This window comes from Rana temporaria, chromosome 6, assembly GCF_905171775.1.
Source record: "Rana temporaria chromosome 6, aRanTem1.1, whole genome shotgun sequence".
NCBI lineage: Eukaryota > Metazoa > Chordata > Amphibia > Anura > Ranidae > Rana > Rana temporaria.
In genome coordinates, this window is record NC_053494.1 from 136,450,463 (window position 1) to 136,473,108 (window position 22,646).

Consider the following 22,646-nt stretch of genomic DNA (forward strand, 5'->3'; position numbering starts at 1 on the left):
TTGTCAATTTCCTTTCTTAGGGGAGGGACCAACTAAGGCATTCATGGTATTTATTTTACTGAATACCACTGTAAGTAAAGACCCAGAAGTGAGGCTAGGGTAGCTGCAGCATAGGGGTAACACTAGCAGTAGCTTTTGGACATAAAAAATTATGATAAATAACGCAAAACCAATGTTATTCTTATTATTTAAGTGAATCAGCATTAATTAAAGGGTCACTAAAGGAAAAAATGTTTTTTGCTGAAATGACTGTTTATTGGGTATCAAGACATAAAAGTTAACTGATTCCTTTTAAAAATGATTAAAAATTGAATTTAATCTATCATATAATGTGCCTCTAGTTTCACTTTCGGCTTTAAAGGTACATACATGAAGTTCCGGGTGAGAGTTGAGTCGGGAAGACTCACAGAACAAAAACAAACAAATCCAGGGCAGTGTTTTGTTTTTAAAATGAATCTGATTGGTTCTGAGGAGTTTTAGACACACAGTAATGACAGCTTAGACCACCGTGAGAAAGCTCCCAGTACCATGGTTATAAGGAAACAGGCAACCAGGAAGTGTGGAGATCACAGCAGAATTACAGCTACTTCAAAGCAAAAACGAACAATGAGGACATGAAACCAGTACTGCAGTAAGGTAAAGGAAGCCATTTTAGCTAAAAAAAAAGTGACCCTTTAATCAAAATAGCAGAGCTAGGAGGTTGTTCAACATCTACAATAAAAAAAAGTATATATGCAGTACAAGGCAGGGGTGGTGGTATACAGTCTAATTTGTGAAAGGTTGATAACAAATTTACATTTTCTGGACTGATCTTTTTTAACTCTACATTTCTTTGTATGTTTAGTAGTGTCAATGCTACTTTATGGATTGATAGCTCTTATAGACAGGATAATTCAGCGCAGGGTAGCAAGTACCTGGAAGGCAAAGGGAGAGTTCAGGACAATGGTTACGTTTGTAGACCTTGTAATCAGTGGAGTAATGACACAGTCCTGTGACCAGAGAGAATCCATGATATGCACTTACCATCTATGTCTTAAGTTCAGTGCCCAAGTCTTAATTTATCAATTTGTCTGAAAAACAATGTTCGTTGTGTTCATTAAATTGTATATGGCTATTGCTGCTGCTACTGGCGCTGGTGCTTTTGCGCTGCATGAGTTTGGAGGAAGAAAGTGTGGCGGATCAATCATAAAGTGCAAAGCAGAGAGGGACCTCATCCTCCGAAACCAGAAAAAAACACATCTCTCAGTCATCTGGTAGTCCTGAATTTATGCAAAGATAACTGCCATCTCCAAAACATCCCAATCCACAGAGAACTTTAAACCTGACATATGGATTTGTTTAAATATTTTTTAAGTGATAAATGATTATTGTTTATGGGGAACTTAGAAAACATAATGTGATCCTCATAATAATATAATTTTTGTTTAAAGATTGAAAAAAAAGTAAAAGTAAAACATATGTTGGGCCTGTTTTTGAATGACTTGGGTAATGCTACTCTTTTCATGTATGCCTCAGGTCTCATGTCTATGGAAGGACTCTTCCAGTAAATATTGGTGGAAACAAATTAATTGAGCAGGTTATAAAACTTTCCTTGATCACTCTTTATCCTCCTGGGAGAGGCTGTGCCGCCAGTATCTGTCAATGTCTATCATCTCTTTTTCTCTCTGTATTCACATGAATAGGAGCATTTGGCTCTGCAGGACATTTCTACTAATGGACCCTTTGCTTCATCCTGGTGCATGATGGTAGTTGATTCATACATGGATTTTTTACCACAGGTTTATGTCTGTCAGCCTAATACTCATTAAATTAACCCTTTAATGGGCACTCAGTCACATCACCCTACTACTACCAGCTAAGTGCTCTGTTAAGACAGGAGGGTTGCCAAGCAAACCTCACCAATGTCTCACTCCATTGATACACAATTAGTTTTATGTGTTTCAAGCCACAAGAACTCTATTTCCACGTATACACGATTGGATTTTCACCAAGGTTTTTCCGATGGAATTCTGCTCAAGCATGGCTTGCATACACACGGTCACACAAAAGTTCTCTGAACTTTCGTCTATCAAGAACGCGGTGACATACAACACTACGACGAGCCAATAAAATTAAGTTCAATGCTTCTGAGCATGCGTCGAATTGTTTGCAAGCATGCGTTGGAATTTTGCGTGTCGGAATTGCTACAGACGATTGGATTTTCCGATAGGAATTTTCTCCTTCGAGAAATTTGAGAACCAGCTCTCAATCTTTTTTTCCGACAGGAAAAGTCTGATGGAGCATACACACGGTTGGAATTTGCGTTCAAAAGCTCACATCGGACTTTTGCTGTCGGAATTTCTGATCGTGTGTACGGGGCATAAGAGTAGAACCTTTGCACCATTAAAAAAAAGGAGGGTACATGGATTATAATTGAGCTGGATTATAATTGAGCACTCAAAGGGATCAGAACAGCACATCGGGCTAGATTCAGGTAGAATTAGGCCAGCGTAGCGTATCTCAGATACACTACGCCGCCGTAAGTTTGAGCAGCAAGTCCTGTATTCACAAAGAACGTGCGCTGAAACTGGGCCGGCGTAAGCCCGCCTAATTCAAAATAGGCTGGTTGGGGCGTGTTCTATGTAAAATACTAGTGACCCCACGTATTTGACGTTTTTAATGAACGGCGCATGCGCCGTCAGTGGACCTATCCCAGTGCGCATGCTCCAAATGACGTTGGCAAATCATCATGCTTTCGATGTGAACGTAAATTACGGCGTACACGCCCCTAGCGGCCAGCGTAAATATGCAGTTAAGATACGATGGTGTAGGAGACTTACGCCGGTCGTATCTTAGCAACATTTAAGCGTATATCAGTTTGAGCATACGCTTAAAGTTGCGACGGCGGGGATTCGGACTTACGACAGCGTATCTACTGATACGCCCGTCGTAAGTCTATGTGAATCTACCCCATCATCTTTATATACATATTATATTACATGTAGCGCTACCCCCGCAGGAGCCGCTGGTTTGTTGTTGGGATCGGCATATTAAGTTACCTCAATGTTGTCTAGGGGTGTAGCTGATGAATAAAGTAGTGAGCGAATGTCCAGTACATGAAGAAAGGTTTTCAAATGCTTTATTTCAGGCCCAAAATAGCCAACAACAACATGCAGTAGGAAGGAAAAGGTTGATGAAGCGATAGAGAACTTGCGGTATCAGGCCTGGATTTGAACAGAGCAATCCTGCTCTCAGCAACGCAATAATAGAAGTCACAGTTCGTCGGCACTCTAGCCATAGTGGGTGAAGTGCCCCCGGACAGACTCCTGCCACAAGCCTGGCAGCCAAAGCGTCACTTTAAATTGCTGGGAGGAACAGGCCTCTGCCACAGACCTGGCTCTAGGGCCTCTGCCACAGGCCAATTACTTAAACGAGCTAAATGAACGAATTGAGCGAATCCTCCCAGTAGATTGAACATAGGTCACCGGATGACAGCAAAGAGTACCTGTCGGCATTCTGGTCACCAGATCCCCGATGGTTCGTTCAAGCTCTGTTGGACAACCTGCCTCCGGGTTCTCCTCAAGCCGACCCCCCAATCGAGCGGCACCCAGCCTGGGATCTTCTCAGTAAAGCGGGGGACCCAGTAAGTCACTGGGGCCCCTCTCTGCCATATGGAGCTCCGCGTAGCATGCGACCCCGGCCTGGAAGGCCATCGCCGGGGTCCGTTGGATGCGCACACCCTAAAGGTGGATGCCGCACCTGAAACCCGCGGGAAGAACCAACAAAAATGGCGTCTGCCACAGATATACCCCTCCCCAGCATGCCCCACGAGGGAAAAACTCCTCCAATTGGCTGCTGGGGAGAAGTGGCTCTGCCAGAACCCCTCTAGCGCCACCTGTCGCCCAGGGGTGGAAACAACACCCCTGGAGCGCAGACTGACCTACAGGATAGTTCAGGCATGACAGCAGCCCATAATTTAACAAATTGTGAATGGGAGCAAAATAACTCTCCCATTCCCCACTAACTTTAGCGTAGTGCCCATACTGAAAGTAAGGGGGCGCTACCTACATATTTGTTATAAACCTGCATCTTATAGGTTGTATTTTTTTCCCCCGAATAACAAACATGGCATACTTACCTGCTCTGTGCAAAGATTTTGCATAGAACAGCCCTGATCCTTTTCTTTTTGGGTCCCCCTGGCAGCGGCCCTGACTCTTCCCCCCTGCCAAGTGCCCCCAATAGCAAGCCTCTTAAGCTACAGTGCCACACGCCTGTGAATTCACATTGTCCACTCACACACAGATTGTGGCTTTGCCCCACCCCCCGCCTTTCTCCTCATTGGCTCACTGGCTTTGATTAAACCGCTGTTCACATGCACATCGCTGGACCAAGATGGGGCTCAGGTAAGGGGGAAGCTGCACCCAGAAGGTTTTTTAGCATAAAAGTGGATGTAAACCCACTCTCATCCTTTCTAAACTACTACCATAGTGGTTTTATATAAGGATATACATGCCTCCTGCATATATCCTTACCTGTCAAATGTCTCCTCTCTGTCTGTTATGAGACCTGGAAAACTGCAGATTCTATGGGCAGGTCTGTTGTCTGGAGCTCGTGGGTGGAGTCTTGATGTCAGTATACTCCCCACCCACCTTTACACTCCCCTTGGCCAGGTATCGATATTTCTTACATTAAATATCTGCTGGTTTTGTGGATTATGCCCCATGATTCCAAACATCCAGTCAAAACCCAGGAAAGTCAGCACATGCCTTCAGCATGCCCAATCATGCTGAGGTGTGGAGCAGCCAATCCAGGGAGAGCTGGAGAAGAAAGGAGGGGAGATGTGAAGTACACAGAATGTCTCTCTCACACTCCTGCATGACATAAGAAAATCACCTGTCACTCACAGCAAGGGGGAGAAATGGACATCTGATCACGATCGGGATCTATATGACCCCCTCCGCTTCATCGCTGCCCGCAAACTAGGGCTGTATACCACCTCTATGATGTGTTGGCTGGTCGTATAATCTAACTGTTTTACATTACTACTGTTGTAATTTTAAAATACTGTGTACTCCTCAATTCCCTTATGTTACTTTTAATAAATTGAAACTTTTTTACCTTTACTATATTCTTCTGCATAATTGATTTACCTAGTACCGATATAGTCCACCAGCCCCCATTTACCCCCCCTGGCTTCCTTGGGCTTCTGGGGTCCCAACGAACCCTATCTTTATTCAAAAGTAGCCAATAACTAAAAAGTTTTATTATACCTGTTTATAATTCTGACCAGTTACCAACACCACAGTAGACTATTCAACCTCTTCGCACCCCCCTCCGGCCACAGGGGGGTGCGCGCGTGCATCACTGAGATACCGATGCGCATGCCTGGTGGCCGCAATGTCCACCAGGTACCCGCGATCGGCAGTGACAGAGCAGGGAGGTGAATCTCTGTGTGTAAACACAGAGATCCACGTCCTGTCAGGGAGAGGAGACCGATGCTGTGTCCCTTGTACATAGGGACACAGATCGGTCACCTCCCCCAGTCAGACCCCTCCCCCCACAGTTAGTAGGGAACACATTTAACCCCTTACTCGCCCCATAGTGTTGACCCCTTCCTTGCCAGTCACATTTATACAGTAATCAGTGTTCAGTTATAGCACTGTTCGCTGTATAAAGGTGAATGGTCCTAAAAATGTGTCAAAAGTGTCCGATGTGTCTGCCATAATATCGCAGTCCTGACAAAAATCGCAGATTGCTGCCATTACTAGTAAAAAAATAAAAATAAAAAAAATGTCAGAATTCTATCCCCTATTTTGTAGACGCTATAACTTTTGCGCAAACCAATCACTATACGCTTATTGCGATTTTTTCCCCCCAAAATATGTAGAAGAATGCGTATCGGTCTAAACTGAGAAAACATTTTTTTTTTTAAAAATTTGGATATTTATTATAGCAAAAAGTAAAAAATATTGTTTTTTTTTCGAAATTGTCGCTCTTTTTTTGTTTATAGCGCAAAAAATAAAAACCACAGAGGTGATCAAATTCCACTAAAAGAAAGCTCTATTTGTGGGAAAAAAGGACGTCAATTTTGTTTGGGAGCCACGTCGCACGACCACGCAATTTTCATTTAAAGCGTGACGGTGCCGAAAGCTGAAATTTCGCCTGGGCAGGAAGGGGGTATATGTGCCCAGTACCCAGTAAGTAAGTGGTTAATAGTGCCCTGTAGGGTTGCAAAAACTGTACATAAGGCCAAATTTGATTCATAAATGCCTCTGGTAATCCTTGCACAACAGCACAGTTGGAGAGGGACGTTCAGTAACACAGATATGCAGCATGCACAAGTAATGACAAGAAATGGGAAAACCTATGAAAGATCAGGAAGAGAAGTATAGGCAGATTTAGATGCCAGATTTATTCTATTGGGAAGATAATGGTGTCTGATCCTCATAGTTGGTTGGGCTGTATCTTACTACTCCAAGATCCAAAAATGGTGGCTTCATGATGAAAAGGGGAGACAATCTCCTCCCCAGGGCCACTGATAAGGCAGTACAGCCAGCCCTACTGTACTGGGCCCAGGCCTCATCAGTTCAAAAGGGGGGTCCAGGGCCAGCAGTACTGCCTTATTGCTGACACTTGTGACTTTTGTGAAGTACTGCACTTCTACTTTTCTTTACTTCCTCTGGCTGCACTGCAGGCTGATCGGTTCTAGTATCTGCACCCCCTTCCCCCTGCTGTCTGGGACCCCTTTGTGCCCCTTTTCCCTGCAGTGCTGCCCTTTTCCCTCCTCTCCTGTCCCACCTGCAGCTGCTGAGGGCATATTTTTGGAGGAATGGATTTTCCCATAGACTAGGAACTAACCAATTATTATTGTGCCTCTTAAAATCACTTTGTGAAATGTACTAAAATACTGTTCAGCTAATTTCACTCTGAATCAGATCATCACATGGGTAGATTAACTACATTATCTGTTGACTGTATCCAAGTACACACCACAGAGAATCTACTCTTATCTTGTACTACAAGAAGATATTCTGTTGATTTTAAAAGATACAGTATCTTTACTTGTATAAACATAAATCTTTACCTTATAGCAAAGTTGAACCCTAGACAAATTTCTAAAGATTTCTGAGTTCAAACCTGGAACCACACAGGGTGGACATTAGCCATGCATAAACTGTTTGTAGCGGAACTAAACCTATCAAATGAACTGTTTCCCGAAACAGTTAAAGCGGAACTAAACCCAAAGATTTAATTGTTTTAAAAAAATTATGTTTAAAGAAGTATGGGCAAAGCTTTTTTGGCCCTACTCCCACTGGGGATTACAAGAGTGCATCTGGTTTTGCACTTCTGTTTCCCAGATTCACAGGACAGCAGGCTATGGCCCCGCTGCCTGCTGGCATCACAGAGATGGTCCAGGCTCTGCAGGGATACAATAATGTCGGGATCCACCCAGATGCCTAACCGACAGCTGGCTCAGCCTCTCAACATGTCACTGAGAGTCTGAGCAAGTCCCACCCCCTCCACAGCTCAGCTCTCAAGTGAGCACTGGAGGGGCAGTGCAAGGGCCAATGAATAACAGTCACCAAAGACCGAGAACTGAGCGATCAGTGGTCTTTGATCACTCAGTTCTCGGTATAGAGTCGGCAGGGGACAGCTGCACCATTGGATCGATGCTGCAGCCATCTAGGTAAGTATGTACTTTTTTTTGTAAACCTCTACTTTTCTTTAAGGCATGCAAGGATGCTCTGAACCAAACGGTCAAACCATCAAATAAATGGCTGGCGTGCAGCAATATGGCAGTTGCAGATCAAACAGCGACTAATGCTGGCCATACGCTATATGGAAAAAAAAAACTTTATTTTTTTATTTTTACATTTTTATCCCTTTTATTCCTATTACAAGGAATGTAAACATCCCTTGCAATAGGAATCTATCGTGACAGGTCCTCTTTTGGAGATTTGCGGCGTCAATAAGACCCCACATCTCTCTTCCAGGCCGGAAAGCATGAGATCGGAAAAAAAACTCACCGATCTCATGCTGAAAGCCGCCATCACAGCTTTGTTTACATCCGCAGCCTGGACATGACGCCATAACGTCACGCTTGGGCCTCCGACAGTCATAGAGATGACTGGTAAATCTCTATGGTCATCATCCGGTGGCGGCCGATTCTTTCTCCGGGTCCCCGATGGCACTGGAAAGCCCGGATAAGCACCAGATGGCGGCGGGGGAGTCCCCTCCCGTAAGAACGATCAAGTGGCGGAACTGCTGATATGATCATTCTTAGGCCCCGTACACACGACCGGATCTATCCGCTGGGATTGATCCGCGGATCAGTTCCAGCGGATAAATCCGGTCGTCTGTACGGCCTAGCGGATATTTATCCGCGGAGATTTCTCGGGCCGATCGATTTCAAGTGGATATAAATTTCTTAGCATGCTAAGAAATGTATCCGCTTGAATCGGGTCCAGCGGATTGATCCGGTGGTCTGTACAGACTCACCGGATCAATCCGTCCGCTCCCCTCCCTCGCATGCATCGTAATGATTCGACGCATGCGTGGAAGTACTTACATTCCAGCGTCGCGCACGTCGCCGCGTCATCACCGCGGCGACGGCGCGACACGTCACCGCGGATGAATTCGGCGTGGATTTTGATCCGATGGCGAGTACAAGCCATCGGATCCAAATCCGGAGGAGGAATCTCCGCTGGAAACGGTCAGGCGGACCGTTTCCAGCAGAGATCCCCTCGTGTGTACGGGGCCTTATGGTGCACAGAACCGCCGGATGAAAACAAGGTAGCTGCAGGTATCATTCAGATATCCCCCTGAAAGTCAAGGACGTCATATAGGGGTGGGAAATTAAAAGAAAAGGGTCCCCAACGCTGAACCTTGGGTACACAACAAATAACCTTAGACCATTCAGAATATGAATCATTAACCACTACTCCCTAAATATGGTATTTTAGCCTCCCTTTAGGTATTTTCTATCTAATAATCTAAAATAATTTTCTAAGCCTGTAGACTAAGTTGCACATTAGCTATGTGTGGGGAACTGTGTCAAATGCTTTTGTAAAGCCCAAATATACCACAGCCACAGCTACTCCTTTGTCTCAGGCTGGCCATACATTATGCAATTTTCTTTCCTTCAACTGTGTGTTGAAGGAAAGAAAATTGCTATATTCCCCCATCAACACAGTGTAATTGTTGATGAGGGAACCTTTCCTGCTGTGCTATTGTATTTTGACAGGAGGTTTTCCCACTGTCAGAATACGACCACTGCTATAGCCAGCGGCAGTAATAGATTGACTTCAGTACAACCAGCCTGCCCATAGATTCAGCAGGCACTGGACGAATTTCGATCCATCAAGCGTGTCTCCAGAGCATCTGTGAGGCATCCTCAAACGGAAGGTGAAGGAGTATAAAGTCTCTAACATCCACCAGCTCAGTAATGTCATCATGGAGGAGTGAAAGAGGACTCCAATGGAAACCCAGGAAGCTCTGGTGAACTCCATGCCCAAGAAGGTTAAGATAGTGCTGGAAAATAATAGTGGCCACACAAAAAATTGACACTTTGGGCCCAATTTGGACATTTTCACGTTTTCCCATCTGAATAAACTCAGACGTTTTTTCCGATGGAATTCCGCTCAACCTGTCTTGCATACACACGGTCACACCAAATTCCGACCGTCAAGAACGTGGTGACGTACAACACTACAATGAGCCGACAAAAATGAAGTTCAATGCTTCCGTCAACTTTATTCTGAGCATGCATGGTTTTTCGTCTGTCGGAATTGCATCCAGATGAACGGAAATTCCGATAGAATTTTTTTTTCATCTGAAAAATTGAGAACATTTTGTATCTAATTCCGTCTAAATTTACGATGGAAAAAGTCCGACTGGGCATACACATGGACGGAATATCCGATGAAAAACTTCTGTCTGACTTTTTCCGTCAGAAATTCCGCTCGTGTGTACAAGGCATTAGGGGTGTACTCACTTTTGTTGCCAGCGGTTTAGACATTATAGGCTGTGTGTTGAGTTATTTTGAGGGGACAGCAAATTTACACTGTTATACAAGATGTACACTCACTACTTTACATTGTAGCACAGTAGTGTAGTGGGTAGCACTTTCACCTAGCAGTAAAAAGGGTTGCTGGTTCGAATCCCGACCACGACACTACCTGCCTGGAGTTTGCATGTTCTCCCTGTGCCTGCGTGGGTTTCCTCTGGGTGCTCCGGTTTCCTCCTACACTCCAAAGACATGCTGGTAGGTTAATTGGCTTCTGCCTAAATTGGCCCTAGTATATGAATGTGAGTTAGGGACCTTAGATCGTAAGCTCCTTTAGGGTAGGGACTGATGTGAATGTACATTGTACATGTAAAGTGCTGCGTAACTTGACAGCGCTATATAAGTACCTAAATAATAACAATTGTAGCAATGTGTCATTTCTTCAGTGTTTGTCACATTAAAAGATATAATAAAATATTTACAAAAATGTGAGGGGTGTACTCACTTTTGTGAGATGCTGTATATATATGGATTTTTATAAAATTATATATATATATATATATATATATATATATATATATTGTGAGGATGGGACCCTGTGCTGTGGGAGAAATGGCTGCTTTACGCCAGATTCTGTAAAGAAACACATGTTAATTGGTCAGCTGTGTTTTGGGTTTTTAAAGGCTGATCTGAGCAGCATTCAGGGCCCCACCCCACAGACAGGAGGTCTGTGCTAAGGAGTCAGGTGACTCCCAAAAGCTCTGTGAGAGAAGACAGAGTGGATGCATCTCTGCAGGAGGCAGAGGTGATTACTGTTGGAGCAGCAAGAGATAAGCTAGGTGTGTGCTTAGCTGCAGCAGGACGTAAGCTAGACGTGTGCTTATGTCTTAGGCCCCGTACACACGTCCGAGGAACTCGACGGGCAAAACTCATCGTTTTGCTCGTCGAGTTCTGTGTGAAGCCGCCGAGGATCTCGGCGAGCCAACTTTCCTCATTGAACAACGAGGAAATAGAAAACATGTTCTCTATTTGGCTCGACGAGGAACTCGTCGGTTTCTCAGCAGAATTCAGCTCTGAACGAGTTTCTGGCTGAATTCTGCCGAGAAACTCGGTCGTGTGTACGGGGCCTAAGAAGCTGGTAGTTCTGAGGAGCAGAACTTGGGGCCTAAGCTAAAGGCCTGAACAGCCGGATGGCAAATGTGAAAGCCGGGAGGCTGAATTGTTGATGTATTTCCAAGATACAGGAATGATGAAAACCCCCTGCAAGGGCTACTTTTGTTTCCTTTGAACTTTACTTTTAAATAAAAGTGGGCTACCAGCCCTTAAAAACTCAGTATTGGATTGGCGTCTCACTGAAAAACGCATCTACCCTTGGAGTCTGATCCCCCCAATCTCACAATATATATATATTTATATATATATATATATATATATATATATATATATATATATATATATATATATATATATATATATATATATGTTTGTATCTGACTATAGTGCTTAAAACAATATAGGCATGACCATCAGATAAAAAACACACAGCACAAAATGTGAATAAATGCCTTCTAGATTGTGAGGCTTCATTTCCACTGGCGTTTTTACAGCCACTGTTGTTAGCCTTTTTTACAGCTTAAAAACGCCTGTCCATGTTTATTTCGTAAAAAAAAAAAAAAAAAAAAAAATGCCGCGGTCGCGTTTTTGAGCGTTTTTGCGCATTTTTTAGCGTTTAACGTCTGGCGTTTTTACAGCTCTACTCTGGAGCTTCAGAACGCCCTGGTCCCACGTTTTTTTTACAGCTCAAAAACGTCTATGCCACTTGCAGCTCAAAAACGCCTATGTGGGAATGAAGCCATAGAATAACATGGACAGGCGTTTTTAAGCTGTAAAAAGCGCTAAGGAACGTGGCTGTAAAAACGCCAGTGGAAATGAGGCCTAAGCTATAACGAGCAGGGCCCTCTGATCCCTCCTGTATTGATTTGTATTCTGACTGTACTGTCTTCCCTGATGTAAAGCGCTGCGCAAACTGTTGGCGCTATATAAATCCTGTATAATAATATAATAATAATAATATATATCATAAAAAATCATAAACATCAGTCCATGAAAAAAAGTTAATAAAAATCTGATCTTGGTGACTGTACGATCCCATCGAGTCCACAGCTTCCAGCGAGATGTCAGTCATATAAGTTATTTTTATATGACCGACATTTTGCTGGGAGCTGTGAACTTTGAATATCTAGTCAGCGGAAGCAGTGCCACTATACTGCTGCAAAACGCTATTGGCCTCTTCTTAGGCTTGATTCATATCTATGCATTTTTAGTGCTTTTTGCATTTTGCAGGTTTTGCACTACAGAACGTGTTGCATAGGAAACCATGTTAAATGGACTGTAGTGCAAATCTGCAAAATGCAAAAAGTGAATACCCAGAAGAATTAACTAATTAACTACTTAAGACCCGGACCATTATGCAGGTAAAGGACTTGGCCAGTTTTTACGTTTTGGCACTGCGTCGCTTTAACTGACAATTGCGTGGTCATGCGACGTGGCTCCCAAACAAAATTGGTGTCCTTTTTTTCCCACAAATAGAGCTTTCTTTTGGTGGTATTTGATCACCTCTGCGGTTTTTATTTTTTACGCTAATCAAATAGAGCGAATAAATATCCCCAAAAAAGATATAAAAAAATAAAAAATGTTCTCAGTTTAGGCCGATACGTATTCTTCTACCTATTTTTGGTAAAAAAAAAATCACAATAAGCGTTTATCGATTGGTTTGTGCAAAATGTATAGCATTTACGAAATAGGGGATAGTTTTATAGCATTTTTATTAATAATTTTTTTTTTTTTTTACTACTAATGACGCGCGTGCCACGGCTGGGCTCCTAAAGGCGACGTACCTGTACGTGGCTGTGCCCAGCCGTGCCATTCTGCCGATGTATATCGGCGTTAGGCGGTCCTTAAGTGGTTAATGAAATGAATTGTTGATAATTTTTTTTGTGTATTTTTAAATATATTATTTTATTTATTTATTTACACTTACCTATTTAAATCATTTGAGATTTATTTGTAGTTAGATTGTAGGGGGCGTTTGCACATTGTAGCATGGAAAAATGTATGTTATTGGCGTAAGTTTTTGCTTATTTCCTCCTAAAAAGAAATCAGATCTGTTTGCCAATCTTTGTCTTTCGTGAATCCATGTTGACTATTGCTTAAAATACTGTTTTGTACAGTAACACTTTGGTTTGAAAGTAACTTGGTTTTAGAGCGTTTTGCAAGACAAGCTTATTTTTTAAATAAAAATGGACTTGATATACAAGCGATGTCTTGATATAAGAGCAGTGTCACGTCACAACTGAGTATAAAATAGAAGAGAGGCACCTCTAAGTGTAGCAATATGGTTACATTTAATGAAGGTACAACATTTACCAACTCACATGGTTGATGATTAAAACAGGCACATCTAAGTTTGCAGGCATCAGGGGTAAAGGGATCCACATAGACCATCCTCCACACTGCAATCAATGTCCCTTCCACGCTGCTCTCCACGAGCGGTTCAAGCCTCATTTTCATATCGCTCTACTGCAGGGTAGTCTTCGCAGTCACGATTGCAGACTGAAAATGGTGGTACAGGGGATGGTTTATATGTGGACAGCTTTACCCCAGATGCCTGTGCCATGTGCCTTTTTTAACCATCAACCATGTGAGTTGCTACATGTTGTATCTTCAATAAATGTGACCATATTGCTACACTTAGAGGCGCCTCTCTTCTCTTATATACTCTGTAACTCCCTCTGGATTTTGCGTCTAATCCCCTTGTGGTGAATTCCATTTGTGGATGGACATTTTATGGTTACACAACCTGTCACATTGCTATCATTTTTTTTATATGAACTATAAACTGAAGTACCTATGAATAAATGGTTGTGGAATGAATCATTTGAGTTTCCATTATTTCCTATGGGGAAATTCGCTTTGATATACAAGTGCATTGGATTACAAGCATGCTTCCGGAACGAATTATGCTCCCAATCCAAGGTTTTACTGTAGCGGGAACTCTTCTATGAGCTCTTTTTTTCTAATCAAACTCTCTAGTATTTTTACCAACATACAAGTTATACTAACTGATATGTAGTTACTTGATAAAGACTCTGATGCCTTTTTAAATTCAAAATATATTTTTAAAGCATTCAAGCAAGAAAACAGAACAATTATGACCATGACATACTGACAGATGTATTATTATTAATAAGGCTATCATTAAGAAATCATAATTTGAAAGTAATTCTGTCTATTTGGGGTCTGAATATCCAAAAAAACAAAAAAAAAACTAAACAATTAATACACGCAGAAACCCAAAGCAACCAAAACTACCCTGTCATCATTTATGAACAGTGATATATCCTTGCTAAACTAGTTTACATATGATTTAATCTTACCTTTGATTTGTCAGTATCCCATGTGATGCAAGTCCTTGTTAATTCATTTTGAATACATTATTTAAACTTTTTTCTGCAGCAAACAAAGAAACGTCCTTGTAAAAAAATGTCTGACAGAGCCGTATGTAAATCTTCCTCTTTTTGATTTCCTCTGGTGACAGAGCGGTGACAGAGGTGTGCCTCTTTTGTCAAAAAAAAAAAAAAAGCACCACAAAAAAACTTGGCAGTTTCAAAATGTGTTTAAAATACTACATAGTACGACGCATAACCACCCCCCAACTCTCAGAGAAATACTGAAATTCTCTGGCACACTTACAGGAAGACAAGTAAAATTCCACAATGAAGAATAAGTCACCAGAGTGTAATGTCGATATGTGATAAACCTCTTAATTCCACAGAACTGAACACACGCTCTATTATCAGCTCTAAAAGGGAAGTGGTTGTTAGCTCCTAAATACCAGTTCTAAAATCTTTAAAACAGCCTATTTTGCTAAATTCTTTCTGCTTAGAAAAAAAAAAAATCCATATATAATGTTAGCATAGAACTAAATTTAGAACTAGAAGTGTTATAATGGGAAGCAAAACTTTCTCACACGCAGCTGACTTTTCAGTAAACCCATAAAAAAACTGTTACGTTTGAAAAGGACACTATACGCAATTCACATAAATGGCAGGCGTATCCAAAGCAGGCCATAGACAGATCAAAATTCAGCCAGTTCAGCAGGAACCAGCTGAATTTTGATCCATCTATGCAGGCTGGTTGTACTGTAGTCGATCTATCGATTTGACTTCAGTACAACCAGTCTGTCGGATTTTCTTTCTTGCAATCTCGCCATAGCCACAAGCAATGATAATTGTATTCTGATGGCTGGGAAACGTCCTGCTGTCATAATACAATAGCTCTGCAGGAGGGATTTCCCCATCAATACTGACTGTGTTGATGGGGGAATCAAGCAATTGTCGTCCCTTCAGGTTGAAGGAAATAAAATTGATTTATGTATGGCCTGCCTAAAACAGAGTTTAAAATGCATGTAAAATAATAGTTTAGTAAACATTAGGACAAGTTTAGGACAAGTTGATATGAAACCTTTCACTACTATAAATTGGCCAAAAATGGTAAAATCAATTAAAGTGGATGATGTCATGGAGATAAGGCTGTACGCTATACCTTGTTAGAAGTGCAGCAAGTCTGGACTTTCTTCAGACTTTTCAGCCACTACCTGTCTTCCTATACATTTTGGTGGATCCATGGATATGCCCTAAGAAAGGTCTTAAGCCTCGTACACACGACCGAGTTTCTCGGCAAAAACCAGCAAGAAACTTGCTGGGAGATATTATTTTGCCGAGGAAACCAGTCGTGTGTACATTTTCGTTGAGGAAACTGTCGAGAAACTCGACGAGCCAAAAAGAGAGCAAGTTCTCTATTTCCTTGACGGGAATGGAGAAAATTGGCTTGTCGAGTTCCTCGACAGCCTAACAAGGAACTCGACGAGGAAAACGATGTGTTTCACCCGTCGAGTTTCTTGGTCGTGTGTACAAGGCTTAAATCTTTTCTCTATAGGAATACACCTGGGATCTTAACCCTTAGGAACTTAGAAGCTCTATACCAACTGGTCCACTTCGGCTATTTTATAGTGTGGCTCAAGAGGGACAGTAATACTATCCTAGGTAGGTCTCTCAGATATTTACCTTGATAATGTTCCCCCTCTTTCTAATAACTGGAAAGATTCCTATTATATATTATTCTCTTTGTATTTAGACACGCTTACTGCCAGGGGGTTATCCACATATATATACCATATATGCAACTTGGCTGCATTTATATTGTGCACAGAGGTTTTGGACATTTCCCACGCCCTTTGTGAATCAGTGTTGACTGGGCTATACACCATCTGGGTTTGGGTTGCCGCCCCCTGCTGGTCCTACCCCAGGCTAAAAGTTAGCTTTGTCCACAAATTCAACTAGAATCTTTATGCCTTTTTAATTAATTTGCTACTTACGTCCAATGAATACGCACATACATGCGCTGACGGTTAGTATTGTACAAACATGGACAGTGATCTATATATATATAATTATTTACGCATTATTAACATTGATCAGTGGGCATGCTCTTATATTTGTTCTTTGTTTTCTGTTGTCTGCTCTCCTATTTCTCTCTCTTTCCACTGAATACAGATGCCGTTGTCGTCTTAGTGCAATATTCCACCCCTGAAGAAGAGGTTCCATCAATACAGATAACCTCAAAACGTTGGGTTTCTGTTTTACCTTACAGACAGAGTCGGGTCCTATATTGCAACTATTATTTATCATATGTTATCTGTTATTTGCGCTTGTCTCCTTTCCCATTTGTGCCTGCATTCACTTGGATGTGTTTTGTATATTTAGTAGCAGCCGTTTCTTACTTTTTTAAATAAAACGTCTAAGAAGAACCTTTTGATACATAACTTTTTCTGGGGTTAAACAGTCACTCAAATCAAAGTACCACCTGAGGAATCACACTCTTCGGGGGGGGGGGGGGGGTCTTTATATATGTATTTAGGGATGTGGGTTGACTGACCTCCATATCCATGCACTTGAGACACCGCCCTCTGTAATATGCTATACCTCAAACCAGATAGTAAGCAATTGTGCTACAAGTTTAATAATGACTTAATGACTAAGCTATTGCTAGTCTTGCCAGGCTTCACAAGTTTGGTGCACTATTGCAGAAAGTCATGACTCCAGATCAACTTTCTTTGCAAACATTCTGCTGCAAGTTCTGGTTTAGTTATGTTGTGCAATAGTCATCCCACCACAGAGGTCACTGTGACTTGCAGAGTTCTTGCTGTAGACTCGCCACTTGTCAAGGAATCAGGTAGACCAGTACTGTGTGACTACACAAAGGAGACCAACAATGTATGTAGTGAAATAAAAGGGTGTTTATTTATAAGGTGAAGACAACCAGTGCACAAATAACAACAAACCGTATATACAAGTCAAGGGGAGATATCGTAATAGTAAACAAGCCAGGCCAAGGTCATACACAGGGAGGTCATAAGATGGATGGGTGTGCTGAAAAGCAGGGATCCAAGGCAAAGGGGAATACAGGAAGGGCAAGTCCAGGATAGAGATAGCAGGCTCAGGGTCGGGATAGCAGGCTCAGGGTCCGGATAGCAGGCTCAGGGTCCGGATAGCAGGCTCAGGATCAGGTTTAGTAGAAAGATACCAGGGCGAGGTATGCTTGAACTCACTGGGTATATAAAAGTGTGGCAATTAAGTTTAGGTCACACCTGAGGGCAGGAAGGGCCGTATGCTCCATACTGTCAGGGTCCATCCGCTGGTGGAGACTGGTACTGCATCCCAAGGGTGATATAACACCAGCAGGAAGAAGTTCTCCCGACAGTTTGGAACTGTCAGGAGACGCCTGCTGGTGAGACGCAGTACTGCGAGCCAGGTAATAAATAGCACCAGCGGAGGGAACCTTTCCTGACACCACTACAACTTTGCTCTTGCTAGAGACTTACCAACAAATTTGTTACAAATTGGAAAAGTGTCAACTGGAACTTGTGTTCTGCAGTGTACAACTTGCCAGTCAAAATGTGCAGCAAAATAACAGATTTACAATTCAACACCGCCACAAATTTGTGGCAAGTTATCCTTGCTATCTGGGAAGAGCCTCAAAAAACAGGACTCATTATTGTGCTAATACTAGGATACCTGAGTTGGGGCAAAACAAGCTACTTTATCTTCCTACTCGCCCAACCATTTGATGGAAAGCTAACAAGCCAATAGAGATGTGCACAAGCTGGGATGGGGGGTGTAAACAACCAAGCTGATGTTTAATTACAAAGTGCCTAATTGCCCAACAACTGCAAACAAACAGCTAATAAATAAAGATTTTAACTGTGCTACTTGCCAAAGTAGCCTGAAATTTTGCTCAGCCAGCCTTGTGATCTAGCCACCTATTCCGGGCAGTATAAAGTAGCCCAAACATTAGTGTTTTTTTTTTAATTATTATTCAATCAGTTGGTTGAACTGCACACTGAAGTGATCCTTATGCTCCCCACCTTGAAGCCCCCGTTCACATCGACGCAATTTGACATGTCAAATTGCATGCCAAATCGCATCCTTTTGCCGGCAATCGGTGGGACATCCACTTTGCGGTGCCTCAACAATTTCCAAAAGTAGTTCCTGCACTACTTTTGGCAACTTTGGGGGCAATTTGTATAGACATTTGTGCATGAACCCGCACAGTTGTCTTTCAAATCTACCCCAAGCTCGCCCTCAAATGAAGGTTTGAAATCCATGCAAGTTCAGCTGATCTAACACAATTTCAAATCTGCATTCAGTGTGAACGTACCCTTAAAGTGTATGCAAACCCCAACAATTAACTTTCTCCTTTTTCCTCCAATTAAAGGGGTTGTAAAGATTTGTTTTTTTACTTTCTAAATAGGTTCCTTTAAGATAGTGCATTGTTGGTTCACTTACCTTTTCCTTCGATTTCCCTTCTAAATGTTTTTTTTTCCTTTGCCTAAATTTCTCACTTACTGTTTCTCCTTAGTAAGCTTGCCCCCATGTTCTGGGCTAACATACTAGCTCATTATGAATGACTTACCTGAGATCGAAGCCCCCGAAGCGCTCCTCGTTTCCCTCTGCCGCCATCTCTTCTACGAGTGCCTTCCGGTATCGCTGCTCCGGCTCTGTGACTGGCCATGCGCTCGGGAACGGCATGGTCCCATTCAGAAATCCGGCATGCTCAGTGCGCCTGCGCCGTTATTTATGGTGCAAATGCGCCGTAGACAACGGTGCATTCTTGTTGGCAAATATCTCCTAAACCGTGTACGTTTAGGAGATATTGCAAACACCTACAGGTAAGCTTAATCTAGGCTTACCTGTAAGTAAAACTTGGTTTGGAGGGTTTACAACCACAGGAACATATTTAGAAAATTAAAAACAAACCTTTACAACCTTTAATTTACAGATTTTTCACTGTGTGAAGTGCAAAAAAACAACAACCTTTTCATCTTGTCAGAAATTCATAGCTATTCTGTATCCTCTGCATACCTGTTGTGTTATTACAAAAAGCCCTACTAGTTCTTATCTTGGACTTCAGAATGATTATCCTTTATGTCAGTTTGAGAGATAGAGAGTGATACAAGGGAAAGAAAAGAGAACAAAGAGAAAGAGTGGAACATCCAAAAATGTACCATATGAGGTTTTAATACTTTACGAGTGGAGGGTACTCACGGAGCGCCACGCTACGAAAATAATTTTACTGTAAGGCCGCGTACAAACGACCGGACCTGTCCGATGAAAACGGTCCGCGGTCCGTTTTCATAGGACATGTCCGCTGGGATCATTTGGTCTGATGGCTGTACACACCATCAGACCAAATTCCCCGCGGACAGAATACGCAGTGACGTGGCGGCGACGTTGCAGCGACGTGGCGGCGACGATGATACGGCGACGTACGCGACCCCGGAAGTTCAATGCTTCCATGCATGCGTCGAATCACTTCGACGCATGCGAGGGATTTCGGCCGAGCGGACATGTCCGATGAGTCGTACTGACCATCGGACATGTCCAACGGACATGGTTCCAGCGGACATGTTTCTTAGCATGCTAAGAAACATTTGTCCGCTGGAAACCTGTCCGCTAGACCGGGAATCCGGTCCGGTCGGCCCTACACACGACCGAACATGTCCGCGGAAACTGGTCCGCGGACCAGTTTCAGCAGACATGTTTGGTCGTGTGTACGAGGCCTTAGGGGTGCCCACCACTTGGGAAATTTTATCAAGAGGTCACGGCACTAGTAAGGTTGAGAACCACTGCTTTATGTTTATGTTGTAGAGATATGAGAGTGGGAGTGGTTGAGTAGTTTAGCAAAAAACATTGGACGAGTCTGACAACACTACAAAAAATGCTGTCTTTTGACAGTTCACAGCAGACCTTAGAGCAATTGCTGTCAGATCAGATGGTATTTTTTCATGCTTGCCTGCTGTTTACCGAATAAATTTTTTTTTTTTTTAATTTGACAGTCACTTAATGCTACTGTACAGAGTTAGTTTAAATACACTTAACAATAAAAGAAGGACCTGAGTGGTTCACAATGCTTTAGTTCCCTTAAATGTCCGCCTCCGCAGGGGATTACAGAATACTAATAAGAAAAATAGGAAGCCTATGAGGACGGTACAAGCAGGTATCAGGGACAGATGATGTCACAATCTCCACCTTGACCAATCAAAGGACACCTTGTATTAATTGAAAAAAAAAAGAAGATATCTCTGAATAACAGATGAGCTGAGCGAGCAGCCCCCTGTATTTATTATACAGACTGCAAGTCACTGGAGTAGAACTTAGAAAAAAACAGTGCTGACTGTATGTAGCCCAGGTGACTACAGTGAATTTTTGCATCCCCAACAGCCCTCCAGATGTGAGATCTGAAGAATTAGATTCAACCAGGCTGGATAAATGATAGTTTAAAAAAAAGTTCAAAGAGTTCAGCTTTAAGATTTATCTATTTTTAACTATGGATATCAATCAGTTTGAATCCAAGTATTCTAATAGCTACCACTGCTTTCTTTTTATACTAAGATAAAACTATGAACATGTAAGGCCTAGTACACACGAGAGGATTTATCCGCGGATACGGTCCACTGGACCGTTTCCGCGGATAAATCCTCTCCAGGATTTGCGAGGATTTTGATCCGATGGAGTGTACTCACCATCGGATCTAAATCCGCGCCGAAATCCCATCGCGATGACGTGTCGCGCTGTCGCCGCGATGATGACGCGGCGACGTGCGCGACGCTGTCATATAAGGAATTCCACGCATGCGTCAAATCATTACGACGCATGCGGGGGATTCATTCGGACGGATTGATCCGGTGAGTCTGTACAGACCAGCGGATCAATCCGTTGGGATGGATTCAAGCGGATAGATTTTAAAGCATGTCTTCAAATTTTTATCCGCTTGAAATCCATCCCAGGGGATAAAAATCCGCGGAAACAGATCCGCCGGATTGTACACACCAGGGGATCTATCCGCTGGAGCCGGTCCGCGGATCAATTCCAGCGGATGGATCCTCTCGTGTGTACGGGGCCTTATAAGAATATAACTATAGAGATTGAAACAAGTTAAAGAGGAGTTCCAGGCTCCCCCAGAAAAACAAATGCTTTTAGCCGATTGCCGACCAGCTGCTGTCATTATACTGCGTCAGGTCAGGTTGTTCCCAGGATCGTGGGCACGAGAGCCAGAACAGAGACGCGTGTGTGTAACCACATAAAAATCCCGTGTGTTCCTAGTACTAGCCAGGAACAATGATATGTCATATCCTCTAGTCACTCCCATCCCCCTACAGTTGTAACACACACGAGGGAACACAGTTAACCCCTTGATCGCCCCCTAGTGTTAACACCTTCCTTGCCAGTGACATTTACACAGTAATCGGTGCATTTTTAATGGACTGATCGCTGTATAATGTCAATGGTCCAAAAAATTTGTCAAAAGTGTCTGATCTGTCCGCCAATGCCGCCATAATGTCGCAGTCCTGATAGAAATTGCAGATCACCGCCATTACTAGTAAAAAAATATATAATAATAAAAATGCCATAAAAATGCCATTAATCCCCATAGTTTATAGACGCTATGGCCCGGATTCACATACATCGGTGCATATTTATGCCGGCGTAGCGTATCGAATATACGCTACGCCGACGCAGCGCAGAGAGGCAAGCACAGTATTCACAAAGCACTTGCTCCCACTTGCTTCTGAATCTACACTGGGTTATGAAAGCGTATGTCGTCGTAAGTGGAAGTGGGCGTGAACAATGCAAATGATGGGCCGAGCGCCATAAAGATACGAATAACGAACGGCGCATGCGCCGTCTCATGGACGCATCCCAGTGCGCATGCTCAGAATCACGTCGGAAATACTCCCTAAGATTTGACGGATCACTGCCTACGACGTGAACGTAACCTACTCCCAGCCCTATTCACGTACTACGTAAATGACGTAAAATACGACGGCTGTGTTCCCTGGTCCATACCTTAGCATGAGTTGCGCCTCATATATGGGGAATAACTTTACGACGGACGTACGACTTACGCAGAAGGGGTATATTATGCGCCGGCGCAAGTACGTTCGTGAATCAGCGTATCTCCCTCATTTGCATATGTGCATAGAAAATCAATGGGAGCGGCAAATGCGCCCAGCGTAAATATGCGCCCACGATACGATGGC

At 42.9% G+C, this 22,646-nt stretch overlaps 1 protein-coding gene across 1 annotated transcript in view; it reads right to left on the bottom strand.

Moving 5' to 3' along the window:
• ITGB2 (integrin subunit beta 2) overlaps nt 1–14,797 on the bottom strand; it is a 107,163-nt gene extending 92,366 nt beyond the window's left edge. Inside the window, exon 1 of the mRNA XM_040357419.1 lies at nt 14,422–14,797. The gene's annotated coding sequence lies outside the window, so the exon portion shown is untranslated. The remainder of the gene's footprint in view (nt 1–14,421) is intronic.
• Between the last annotated feature and the right edge of the window lie 7,849 nt (nt 14,798–22,646).